Source organism: Humulus lupulus, chromosome 3 (genome assembly GCF_963169125.1).
Source record: "Humulus lupulus chromosome 3, drHumLupu1.1, whole genome shotgun sequence".
In the NCBI taxonomy this organism is placed as follows: Eukaryota; Viridiplantae; Streptophyta; class Magnoliopsida; order Rosales; family Cannabaceae; genus Humulus; species Humulus lupulus.
In genome coordinates, this window is record NC_084795.1 from 41,074,523 (window position 1) to 41,088,457 (window position 13,935).

A 13,935-nucleotide genomic window follows, 5' to 3' on the forward strand; every position below is an offset into this window, starting at 1 on the left:
TCCATGCATCTCGCCTCGCCCGCCTCAATGGAGACCCCATGGTCTCGTGCATCTATGGGTCTCGCCCAGGTGTCGTCTCATGCGAGTGTTCCAGCCACCTCGCGCCTCATGTAGCCGCAGCCCCCGTCTCGCGCTTAGGTGATGCGCACCTACGGACCGCACCCAGGCACCATCTCGCACATGCGTCTCGCGGCACCCAAGCAACTTTGGCTCGATGGTCTCGTGGCCTCCGTCTCGCGCTTAGGTGGTGCGCACCTACGGATCGCACCCATCAGCGCCTCGTGCCCCTCCGCGCCTCGCGCCCATCAGCGCCTCGTGCCCCTTAGCGCCTCGCGCCCCTCAGGGCCTCGCACCCCTCAGGGCCTCGAGTCCATCAGGGGTGTCGTGAGGGCCTTCCCTCACAGGCATCTTGGAACCATGTCATCCGAGGCAGCGCATAAGGGTTTCAATACATTAAGCTCGTGAGAATAAGGTGCCTTGTGGGAGTAAGAACTCACGTATGACTGAAAGAGCTAGTACAGGTACGAAATGCACCTACTAACCAAGAGGAATTAGAGTACGGATGGTACGGTGTCCACGCCAGACAGGTAGTGGCAGTACAAGAATGGTACATGGTCAGGACTCCCTCAACACACTTATGAGATCTGTACCCAACAAGTAGTGGAGGCATAATATGGTAACAAGACAAGAGCACTTTTGCAGACCCCAAACACGTACTAGAGCAAACCACCACTCTTCCAACACCACTACCCCCGAGACCACTCTCCTGCCAGTGTACTTGCGTACCATCTGGTCCCTTGGACCACAATGTATCAGGGACCATTAGAGCCCACTATAAAAGGAACCACACTTCCACATGGAAGGGGGTTGGAAAATTCATTGTATGCAGAGGCTATTAAGCAATATACATTTTTTACTCCATGGTTGATTTGTGTTTATCCTTCCATAAGTTCATTCTAAGTTCTTATCTAAACATCGCCATACTTACCTTTGAGTTTTCCGATCTAATTTCGTTGACGATATTTCACCGTCAACAGTTTGGCGCCGTCTGTGGGAAGAACAAGCAACAAGCCAATGTTCTTTCATCACTTCCAGCAAAGAAAGATGCTAAGACGTTCAAAACACCTACGGCAACTACAAGATGATGAGGTTCGCCGAGACAGAATAGAACGGAGGGCTCCCAAGAAAGACCCCCCTCCGCCTAATTATGGAGGTAGACCGGAGGAACCTCTTCCCCCAAATGAGGCGGAGGAAGCATCGTCCCCAGCCATCCGGCCCGATGGAGATCATTCAGAGCCGCCAGTGCATTCCCTTCACCGGCCCCCGGAAGCACCACGCTCAGGCCAACTTAACCCAGGTCCATCGACACACGGGCCAGGCAAGGGTCCCAGGGTATGCTCGGTAAGTTCCAGCTCAAGGACTCGCTCATACAAAGATGAGATTCACAAGTTACATAAAAAGACTCGAAGGCTGGAAACAACGATAGAGAACATGCAAGAGATCTTAAACGACCTACTGCAAGGAAAGTCAAGTATACCCGTTCCTAAGCGTAAAGAGAAGGAGCATGAAAAAGGGGAAGACGCTGTCCCCGTAGATGATGGGAGAACCCAAATTTCCACTAGTAAAACTCCCCCGACAAGGTCCCATGAGGGACTTAGGTCGACGGCATGCCCCCAGGAGCAAAGGAGGAAGGAAGATGATGGTCGTAAGAATGAAGTAGAAGTTACCTCAAAAGAAGCGCCCCTAGCTTAAGAGAAAAGCTCGATGGAAAAAGGTCTGAAGTAAAAAACGCGCCCCCCTGTGGTTCCCCCGAGGAACACAACCAAAGTGAGGGTTCAGTCTGAGGACCCGCGAGACTCCTCAAGCAAAAAGAGGAGGGAACTAGACACCAAATTGCGAAGCCCTCGTGGCAAGATTACTACTGCACTTGGGGGGCACAAAGATGACGAAGAATTTGACCGTGATTCACCTTTCACAATGGAGATCCAGGTTGAGCAAATGTCCACCGGCTTCAGAGAGCCTCGCATGACTCCGTACGAGGGCACTACAGACCCAAAGTATCACTTAGACTCCTTCAATAACTTGATGAGGTTAAGAGGGGTCAACAACAGGGCAAAGTGTCATTGCTTTGTTGTTACGCTTAAAGGAGTTGCGTACAGGTGGTTCAAGAGGTTAAGGCCAGGAACAATCAAGTCATGGCAGCAATTCTCTGATGAATTTCTTCAGCAACACCATGCAACCTGTGATTATGTCATGCCAATTACCAGCCTCGCTAATGTAAAACAAGGCGAGAATGAAAGTCTGAAGAACTATATCCATAGGTTCAATATAGAAGCAACAAAAGTGGGAAGTTTAGCAAAAACGGAGCTCAAGATAGCTATTACAGCCGAAGTTCGACCAGGGAGCAAGCTATGGGATAACATGCTCAAAAGAGAAGTCTTAAATTTAAATGATTTCTTCGAGAGAGCACAAAAGTACATACGAGTGGAAGAGGGTCGTAAGAACTCGCATGTTGAAGAAAGCGAACCTTCCTCCAGTCGCCCTACAACCAATACGTTTGAAGATTCCATATAGAAGGGGGGCATCATACTAGAGGGGTCCCAGACCAAGTTTGAGATTGAACGAAGACCATCTAGCCATGAAAGTCCTTACCCGAGGGGAGATCACCTCAAAAGTAGATGCTTGCAAAAATGGTCTCAAAAGTAGACGCTTGTAAAAAGGGTCTCAAAAGTAGACGCTTACAAAAAGGGTCTCAAAAGTAGACGCCTACAAAAAGGGGTCTCAAAAGTAGACGCCTGCAAAAAGGGTCTCAAAAGTAGACGCTTGCAAAAAGGGTCTCAAAAGTAGACACCTGCAAAAAGGGTCTCAAAAGTATACGCTTACGAAAAAGGGTCTCAAAAGTAGACGCTTGCAAAAAGGGTCTCAAAATTAGACGCCTGCAAAAAGGGTCTCAAAAGTAGACGCTCGCAAAAAGAGTCTCAAAGTAGATGCTTGCAAAAAGGGTCTCAAAGTAGATGCTTCCAAAAAGGGTCTCAAAGAAGACGCTTGCAAAAATAGTACTATGCCTAATGACGAGAAGGACGCTTCTCGCAAAAAATAATAAGCGCGCGCAAAAGTATATAAAAGGATAACTAGAACTCAAGGGGTCAACATATCCTTATAGATACAATCAAGGTGCACCAAAGAGATACCTATCGAACCCCCTTTTGTGTGGGCTCCAAAGGACCTCAAGCATGATAAATACAAAAAACTATATATAATAATAATAAAAAGAAAGAGAAGAGTCTACAAAGACGCCTAAAGGCCTCTCTATAGACTGGGGGGCAAGTGTGGATATCAAAAATCCACCAAGAAAAAAAAAAGTTTATAGTCCTTTAATGAAGTAAGCAGCTAAGGGGCACCAAGGGCGCCAAGTATGCGATGGAGGCAAAAGGTTATTACAGGCCAAAATAATGTCAGACATTCACACGGCACTAGGCCTCACGAGGTCATTCCAGGCCTCCAAGCCACATCACCTCGTAAGACGCCTCTGTCACGTGCACATGGCCCTTAGCCATGCCCCTCAGAGTCAAGGCCACAGCCTCGCGAGATGCCTCGCGCATGGGCCTCGCGGACACCACTTCGGCACCCAGCTGCGCCTCACGGACACCACTTCACGCAGCACCCAGCTGCGCCTCACACATGGGCCTCGCGGACACCACTTCGGCAGCGCCTAGCTGCGCCTCGCGCATGCCAACACCTCATGCACCATTACACCTGGCGAGACCCGCATGCTCAACGGTACCATCCCGCCTCACATGTGGCCAAGGAGCCCCGTGCAGTGATGCCTCGGCCAGGAGGGCCTCACGCGCACGCTGGTGGCCTCGCACACATGCTGGTGGCCTCGCACACATGCTGGTGTCTCGGCCAGGAGGGCCTCACGCACGCGCTGGTGTCTCGGCCAGGAGGGCCTCGCACCGGTGCTCCAGCCGTCCATGCACCTCGCCTCGCCCACCTCAATGGAGACCCCATGGTCTCGTGCATCTATGGGTCTCGCCCAGGTGCCGTCTCGCGCGAGTGTTCCAGCCACCTCGCGCCTCATGTAGCCGCGACCCCTATCTCGCACTTAGGTGATGCGCACCTACGGACCGCACCCAGGCACCATCTCGCACATGCGTCTCGCGGCACCCAAGCAACTTTGGCTCGATGGTCTCGTGGCCTCCATCTCGTGCTTAGGTGATGCGCACCTACGGATCGCACCCATCAGCGCCTCGTGCCCCTCCGCGCCTCGCGCCCCTCAGCACCTCGCGCCCATCAGAGCCTCTCGCCCCTCAGCGCCTTGCGTCCATCAGAGCTTCACGCCCCTCAGGGCATCGCGCCCATCAGGGCCTCGCGCCCATCAGGGCCTCGCTCCCATCAGGGGTGTCGTGAGGGCCTTCCCTCACAGGCATCTTGGAACCATGTCATCCGAGGCAACGCATAAGGGTTTCAATACATTAAGCTCATGAGAAAAGGTGCCTTGTGAGAGTAAGAACTCACGTATGACTAAAAGAGCTAGTACAGGTACGAAATGCACCTACTAACCAAGAGGAATTAGAGTACGGATGGTACGGTGTCCACGCCAGACAGGTAGTGGTAGTACAAGAATGGTACATGGTCAGGACTCTCTCAACACGCTTATGAGATCCGTACCCAACAAGTAGTGGAGGCATAATATGGTACCAAGACAAGAGTACTTTTGCAGACCCCAAACACATACTAGAGCAAACCACCACTTTTCCAACACCACTACCCCCGAGACCACTCTCCTGACAGTGTCCTTGCGTACCATCTGGTCCCTTGGACCACAATGTATCAGGGGCCATTAGAGCCCACTATAAAAGGAACCACACTTCCACATGGAAGGGGGTTGGAAAATTCATTGTATGCAAAGGCTATTAAGCAATATACATTTTTTACTCCATGGTTGATCTGTGTTTATCCTTCCATAAGTTCATTCTAAGTTCTTATCTAAACATCGCCACACTTACCTCTGAGTTTTCCAATCTAATTTCGTTGACGAGATTTCACCTGGTCTTCTGGAGCAATAGCAATCTGATGGTACCCTGAATACCCATCCAAGAAGCAGTAGTAGTTGTGGCCTGCTAGTCTGTCAAGCATTTGATCAAGGAAAGGCAAAGGAAAATGATCCTTCCTTGTAGCCTTGTTGAGCTTACGGTAATCAATACAAATCCTCCACCTTGTCACAATTCTAGTTGGGATGAGTTCATTGTTCTCATTCTTCACCACAGTCGTACCACCCTTCTTTGGTACTGTTGCGAGAATTAAAGCTACGCAAGTATACGTAATCGCTTTTTTAATTTATTTCGGTAAGACCGATATCGTTCCCACGGAGACTGATTTATCAATTACCAAATAATTAATTTTTAGTTTCTATTTGACTAATGAAAACTTGATTTGTGAATTTTTGAAAACAAGAAAACAGAAATAAATGAAAATTGCAGAAATCAAATAATAACAAGAACACAAGGATTAAATTCACTGTAAAACAATTAGGAATCCTAATCTTCTCTACTATCCACTCTATTAATCTTTAATGCAATTACTATTGAAACTCTTCTCACTGAAATGATAGACATGCAAAAGTGTTAACTATTCGAGTTAAGAAATAGAAAACTCGACCTAATGTGAATTCCCTATATTTCTATGGTCAATTCAAACAATAGAAAGCAATGAATACAACCCTAAATCACATAAACCAATTTGATACTCTCGTTCTAAATTAAAATCTATGTCTATTCAATTTTAGCATATTTAAATCTCACTTTTTAGATTTTGATTCAAATTCATAAATCGTATGTAAAAGGTGATCAATCAATCACATACACAATAAATACAAACTGAATAGATTTCAGATGAAGAAGAAATAGATAAATGCATTAAATCATAATAGAGTTTCAAGAGAGCCAATTAGAAAACCTAAACAGAAATTTAGTTCATAAACATGACTAAATCAAACATAAACATAGAATTTAACATAATCTAAGTCAAAAGATAAAGAAAAGAACTCTAGGTTTTTGTTTCTTCTCTAGCCTCCTTGCTTAATCTGATCTCCTCCCTAAAAACGTCATTAAAGAAGCTTTTATAAACCCTAATTCATTTTTGCATGAAAAGACAATATTATCCCTTAAAATTCCCTTAAATTGTGTTTCCGTACAGACCCTAGCGCTGGGGCGCCACGGGACAGCGCTAAGGCGCTATAATTAAGTCTGAAAACACGTTTCTGGAAAACTGATAGCGATGGGGCGCTGAAATGTAGCGCCTAGGTGCTACAACCCGCATCAAAACATGCTCTATGTTTCTCGGCAGCGTTAGGGCGCTGGTTTTTAGCACTGGGGCGCTACTTTGCACATAATAAAACTGAACTCGTTTTGAACAGCCTACAGCGTCAACTCATCGCATTTTGATCATAACTCCTTCAATATAACTCCTAATTGAATGATTCAAAAAGATATGGAAAGATAAGAGAAATATCTACAACTTATATTTCTAGAAGTGTTTCCAGAAAGTGAATAAATCCTAGTCAAAATTCATCTTAAAGTCTCAGACTTGTGTTATAGAACATAAACGACGTGTGTTGAGCCTCTTTAATGTAGTATCTTCCACACATGATGTCTTGAAACTCCACAATCAATACCAAATCCATCTTATTCATCATATTTAACATGTTTCTTCTCATTTCACTCCATATTATGTACTTGATCATTAAAACCTGAAACAAGAAGAAAACAAGCGTAAATCTGCACTAAAAAATCATAAATAACTAAAAACACAACCTAAAACGATCTCTAAAGCAAACCTAAAATGACCCTAACAGGTACCACTTGCATTGGACACACCCATGCACTATCAGAAATCGGGTATACAACCCCATTGTCAAGCCACTTTAAAATTTCCTTTCTCATCACCTCCTTCATAGTTGGATTCAACCTTCTCTTAGCTTCAATAGAAGGTTTGCTGTCATCTTCAAGGCGGATTTTATGCATCACTATAGAAGGACTAATCCCTCTAATATCCACCAGAGTCCATCCAATTGCAAGCTTGTGAGCCCTTAAAACCAATAACAATTTCTCAAGATCCACACTAGACAAATGTGCTGACACAATTACTGGTAAAGTTTCATTCTCACCCAAGTATACATACTACAAATGTTCTGGTAAAGTCTTCAACTCAAGAACTGGTGGTTTTTCAACTGATGGCAGTGGTCTCTCTGATCCTTGTCCCAACTCCTCATATTTCTTTCTGTAAAATGGCCCTTGAGAATTCACCCAATTCACATACTCCATGACTTCAACGTCATCAAACTCATCATCATCAAACTGAGTTAAAGCCAACTCTAAAGCATCAGACACTAAAGACTTCTCATAAACAACTTGATCAACCACACTCATAGAAAAACAGCTATCACTTTCTCTTGGATACGACATAGCCTTGAACACATTAAAAACCACTTCCTCTCCCTGGACCCGGAGCTTCAACTCACCTTTTTGAACATCAATAAGCACTTGGTCCGTGACTAGGAATGGTCTTCCAAGAATGATAGGCACGTTTGCATCCTCCTCCATATCAAGAACAATAAAATCAGCAGGAAAAATAAACTTATCCACCTTCACAAGAACATCTTCAATGATACCCCATGGATGCTTCACCGATCGATCTGCCAAATGTAGAGTAACTGTTGTTGGTCTTGCTTCACCCAAACCAAGTCTTTTGAACACAGATAAGGGCATCAGATTAATACTCGCCCCCAAATCACACAAGGCATTCTTACACTCAAATTTTCCAATTGTGCAAGGTATAGTAAAGCTCCCCGGATCTCTCAACTTTTGGGGCAGCATCCTTTGCAATATTGCACTACATTCTTCAGTGAGTGCCACAGTTTCATAGTCTTCCATCTTTCTTTTCTTAGATAGAATCTCTTTCATGAACTTCACATAACTGGGCATCTACTCCAAAGCCTCAGCAAAAGGGATATTGATGTGCAGCTTTTTTAACACCTCTAAAAGCTTAGAAAACTATTTATCAATAGTAGTTTTTCTAAGCCTCCGAGGATATGGAACTCGAACTAGATGGTCAACAACAACTAGAGGAATCTTCTCTGTGCTCTTGTGATCTTCGGTAACCCCTTTCTCAACTGTATCAGACTTTTCACCCAAATCTTCATTCTGAACAATTGATTGTTGTACACTAGACTGCTCAATTTGTTTACCACTCCTCAGAGTAATTGTCTGACATTGCTCCTTAGGATTAATTTCAATGTTGCTAAGCAAGTTTCCCCGAGGTTTATTTATTCAGCATATTGGCCAACTACCCCGCTTGTGTTTCAAGATCTCTGATAGAAGATCTAGTCTCAGTCATAAATTGAGTTTGAGTGTTGGTAAAAGTCAATAACGCAGCTTGTAATTCATTAGGCCTGTCTGGTGGAGCTTATGGCCTAGTCTGTTGGGATGAAGAGGCTTGATTGATTGGTTGTTGAGGCATATTCTACTGAAACTGACCCCGAAACTGAGGTTGCTGGCTCTGATTGTTTCTCCAAGAAAAGTTGGGGTGATTTCTCCACCCAAAATTGTAAGTGTTGGAGAATGGATTCTTGAATGGCCTCTGAAAATTTCCCACAGCTTGAACTTGAGCTTGGTCCATAGGAATGTTATTAGTATCACTAGCAGGACACTGACCAAAAGAGTGAGAACCACCACAAATTTAACACCTAGCCGCCATTTGAATTGCATTAGCAGACATAGTATTCTGCTGTAATTGTTTTGTCAACGAGGCTACTTGTGCTATCAGAGCAGTAATTGCATCAAGTTCATGTACCCCAGCTACCTTTCTAACCCCAGATGACCTCTCATTAGACCACTGATGATTGTTTGTGGACATGTCCTCTAACAATTCATAAGCTTCATTGGCACTCTTACTCATGAATACCCCACCAACTACAGCATCAATAATTGTTCTTGTTGTACCACACAGCCCGTTGTAAAAATTGTGAGCCAACATCCACTGTTCTATACCATGATGGGGACATTTTCTCAATAGCTCCTTGAAATGTTCCCAAGCATCATACAATGATTCCCCATCCATCTAATAGAAGTTATTAATTTCTCACCTCAATTTAGCAGCCTTCGAGGGAGGGAAAAACTTGGCCAAGAATTTATGTGCAAGGTCTTGCCACGTATTAATAGAGTTTGCCTGCAGCGAATTCAGCCAACTCTTAGCTCTATCCCGCAGAAAAATGGGGAAAGTCTCAACCTTATAACATCATCACTGACCCCATTGTACTTGAAGGTATCACACAACTCCAAGAAATTCGCCAAGTGCATATGGGGGTCTTCAGAAGGCAAACCACCAAATTGGACAGTGGACTGCACCATTTGCAAGATCAACGGCTTAATCTCAAAATTAATGGCCTCCACAGCCGGCGGTCTTATACAGTTTTGTACTCCTATAACAGTGGGCAGTGCATAGTCTTTTAGTCTCCTTGCAGCAGGATTTTGAGCCTGACCTTGAACAACCTCGGGAACCTCATTATTCCCGTCATTCTGTGCTATTTCCACAGTCTGACGAGCCATTCTCTTGTTTCTTCTGTTTTGTTTGCAAGCCTTCTCAATCTCAGGATTAACAGGAATAAGACTATCTGCTCCTCTTCTGCTATGCATATAAAAAAACTACCTGAAATTGACAAAGAAACGCAGCTGAAACAGGTTAGTAACAAGACAAAGAACAACCAAATTAGAAATAAAATTAATTAGATTGATATTGATAGTTTTCAATCCCCGGCAACGGCGCCAAAAGCTTGTTGCAAAATTTATTGCCATGCAAGTGCACGTATCACAAATTAGTAATAAATCTTAGTAAAACCAAGTATCGTCCTCAAGGATTGAATTACCAATTACCAATCAATTAATTTTTTTTGTTTCTATTTGGTTTTTGTATCAAGGTAAAAAAAATATAAATTGCATAAACAATAAACAAGAACACAATAAAGAGAGTAAGTAAAAGAAAACCTTGAATTTAAATAATGAGAGAGCAATTAGGGCATTTAATCTCATCAACTATCATCCTATTAATCCCTAATAAAAGTTACCATTTTCTTCTTCTTTCTTCCTATTTCAATTAACGAGTTGACAAACAGCTTATGATCATGTTATGAATTATAAACCCAACCTAAGTGAAAATTTCTTATATTTCTATGGTAAATTTAATCACAAAGGCAGCATTAATCAAAACAACTCAAAATAAAATTACACAATTAATCTAGATACTCTCGTTCTAAATTAAAATTGCGTCCTAAACAACCAAAACAAATTCAAATCGCACTTTTCAGATTTTGATTAAAAAACATAAAGGTAATGACTATAGATGGTCAATCAATAATCAATCAACAAGCATAGATTGCAAGGAATTAGAAAGAAGACGAAGAAGGAATGACAATTGCATTAGTTCATAATATGGATTCAAGTGATTCGATTAACATCCCTAAATAGAAAATTAGTTCATAATTGTCATTCTAAACACAAAGAAATTCAAAAACAAACATAAAGAGTAGATGAATGAAAAATAATTGAGGAAGACTCCAATGGTGTTCTCTAAAGTTCCAGCCACCCAAAAAAAACCCGCCCTTTTTTTTTCGAAATTAGGTTTATAACCTTTTTTTTTCTTTCTGAAGAACTCGGGTTGCGGCCCAGCTATTCAAGCACCGCGGCCCGTGTCCCAAAAACTGACTTTTTCGTTGAGGAGAGCCGCAGCGCAACTGTCCACCTGCTGCGACCTGTACGTTTATTATGGCCTTGATAACTCCTTAGAGCCGCAACCCCGCCTTCTAGCACTGCGGCCCTTGCAGAACTTTGAAATCATGCATTCTGTAACAGACCTGGCCGCGACTCTTAATAATTTCTTCAAATTACACACTTTTTATCCCGAGAGTTCACCGAGGCTATAAAATATCGTTAGGACTCTTCTTTTCACAAAAACAACATCGAAACGCTGATTATTTCATCATTTTTCTTCATTTGCTCTTTTACTTTATTTATTGACCAAAACCTGAAAAGCGATAAAGACAAGCGTAAAACTGCACTAAATAATAGAAAAACTTAAATAAAAACTATCTAAAACACAACCTAAACACAACACGAAACTATACTCAACACTCGCGTTGATGACGATGGAACATTGGTTGGATTCAATTCTTCAACCATCTCCTCTAAAACTACTTTGCTAGCGTGGTTTGAAGTTTTGGACAAAGTCATTTTCCAGAAAAGTAGCATTCGTAGAAGTAAGCACTTTCTTTTCTGAATGACTATAGAAAAGTCCACCCCGAGTACCTTTAGGATAGCCAAAAAACATGCAGACTTCAGTTCGAGGTTCTAGCTATCCCTCCTTTTTCCTCAAGACGTGGGCAGGACACCCCCAGATTCTATAATGGCGTAAACTAGGTTAACAACCATTCCAGCGTTCTAAAGGTGTTTTGGGGATTTATTTGGATGGCGCGTAATTGAGATTGTCGTTCGCGATTTCAATTGCATGTCCCCAAAACAAAGTTGGTAGAGTTGAGTAACTAAGCATGCATCTAACCAATTCCAATAAAGTTCTGTTCTGGCGTTCCGCTACACCATTTTGTTGCAGAGTACCCATGGCAGTAAGTTGTGATAAATCCCAAGTTCAGTCAAATATTCTCCACCCCTATCAGATCGCAAGATCTTTAACGTTTTACCTAATTGGTTCTAAGCCTTATCTAAGAATTCCCGAAACTTTGAAAATGTTTCTGATTTCCTATGCATTAGGTAAATACATGAGCATCTAGAGTAATCGTCAATGAAAGTGACGAAATACTCAAAACTACCCCTGGCTTGTACATTCGAAGGTCCACAAACATCTGAATGAACAAGTCCAAGTGGTTCCTTGGCCCTATCACCCGTTGCAGAGAATGGGCGCTTGGTCAGTTTGCCTTCTAGACAAGATTCACAGACAGGTAATTCACCGAAGGTGAGTTCCCTTAAAGACCCGTCCTTTGTAAGTCTTTGAATTCTATCATAGCCAATGTGACCTAGTCTCAAGTGCCATAAATACGTCATGTTATTGTTATCTGTCTTTTGACATTTATTGGTCTTAGGTTTAGCTACTTTGAATAAATCATTGTTGAGAGCGAGGGGTTCGTTAGGTTGCAGAATATAAAGCCCATTTTCTAAACATGCAATACACAATTGTGATCCATTGAAGGAAATAGATATATTAAAACTTGTGAAACTCATAACAAATTGTTCTAATTGTAACATGAAAACTGAAATTAAATTTATACTAAAATCCGAAATAAAAATACATCATTCAAAATTAAAATTTTATTTTTGAACTTTAGACAAGCCCATCCTCTAGCTTGGACCGCAATGAACGCTCGGTTCCCAAATCTAAGCTTTAAGCCGCATTCGTCCACTTCCTCCCACGATTAAAGAATCTGTAAAGATTTGCAAACATGGTTAGTAGATCCAGAATCCATAATTCAAACGGATTTATCATTCTCTAAAACACATATTTCTAAGATAAATGAACTATAATCATCACCTTTGTTTTTTGCTGCTAGAAACTTGGGGCAATCTTGTTTCCAATGCCCTTTCTCTTTGCAGTGAAAACACTTACCTTTAACTTTCTTGTTTTTCTTGCTCTTCTCCTTAGTTGTCTGTGCACTTGTCTTTGCAGCCTTTACAGGCTTGGGGTTGTTGTTTTGTCCATCTTTCCTCTTGTTTCCAACTTTCGAAGATGAAGCTTGGTTAGCTTCAACCTTAGCTGGATTAGCAGCAGTAGCAGTTGTTGTCTTCTTTTCTCCTCCCTTACTTGGTCCACCCATGATAGACTCAAATGTCTGAAGCTCGTTCATGAGCTGCGTTAGACCATAGTTGAGTTTATTCAACAAATAGTTGGTGGTGAATGGCAGGAAAGCTGGAGAGAGACTGTTGAGGAGTAAGCCGACTTGAGTTTCATCATCTATTGTTGCTCCATCCAGTTCAACTTCTTGAAAGTAGTTTGTCATTTTGATTAGATGATCGCGAACATGTTTAGAAGGTGCCATCTGAGCATTGGCATATTTCTTGGTGGCCTCAAAACGAGTTTGCGCTGACTTGGCACCAAACATGTCTTGGAGCTGATCCATGATTTCGTAGGTCGTCTCGACATTCTCCATCTTTATCTTGAGAGTGTCGACCATACTAGTCAACATACTTCCATACAAGGTCCAAAAGACAGGAATTTAAACATTCGTTTTATTAATTATTATTAATTTATTAGGTTCACTATAGTCATGCAAAGCAAATGGGCCTTCACAAGTGGAACCACCCACAAGAGAAATTTAAACTTTACATTTTCTAATGGGCCGAAATAAAACCTATCATTTTATGAATATTTTATTTGGCAAAATCCATATATTAAACAAACATATGGGCCACTATATGCTTCTAAGCCCAATTGTAAAAATACCACATATAGTGCAAACATACGTGTTATAATTAGATGGGCCTAATCATGTTACTATATGAGCAAATCTATGAATTTATGCAAAAATACCACAATTTATTTCATTTGCAAAAATACCACAATTAATTTTCTAGAATTTATCAAAAATTCAAATTAATTAATTTTTTACAAAAATAAGTCAATTTAAATTAAATTTATCAACAATTAACAAAAGTTAATTTAAATTTTATTTATCAACAATCAACTTGGTTTAGGTTAATTTGAAAAAATATTAATTTAATTTAAAGATGATTTATCAACAATTAACCAAAGTTAATTTAAATCCCATTTATTAAAAAAATATTTTATTAATTGGTTTGAAAAAAATGATATTTCTAAAAATCTAACCAGTTATAAATTTTTAAAACAAATATCATCTGCTGTTTTTGAAAAAAT

At 41.8% G+C, this 13,935-nt stretch overlaps 1 non-coding gene across 1 annotated transcript; it reads left to right on the plus strand.

Moving 5' to 3' along the window:
- Positions 1 to 9,046: 9,046 nt before the first annotated feature.
- On the plus strand, positions 9,047 to 9,153 carry LOC133828054 (small nucleolar RNA R71). Its single transcript, XR_009890699.1, has one exon. It is a non-coding gene; the product is annotated as a small nucleolar RNA R71 (small nucleolar RNA).
- Positions 9,154 to 13,935: the final 4,782 nt, after the last annotated feature.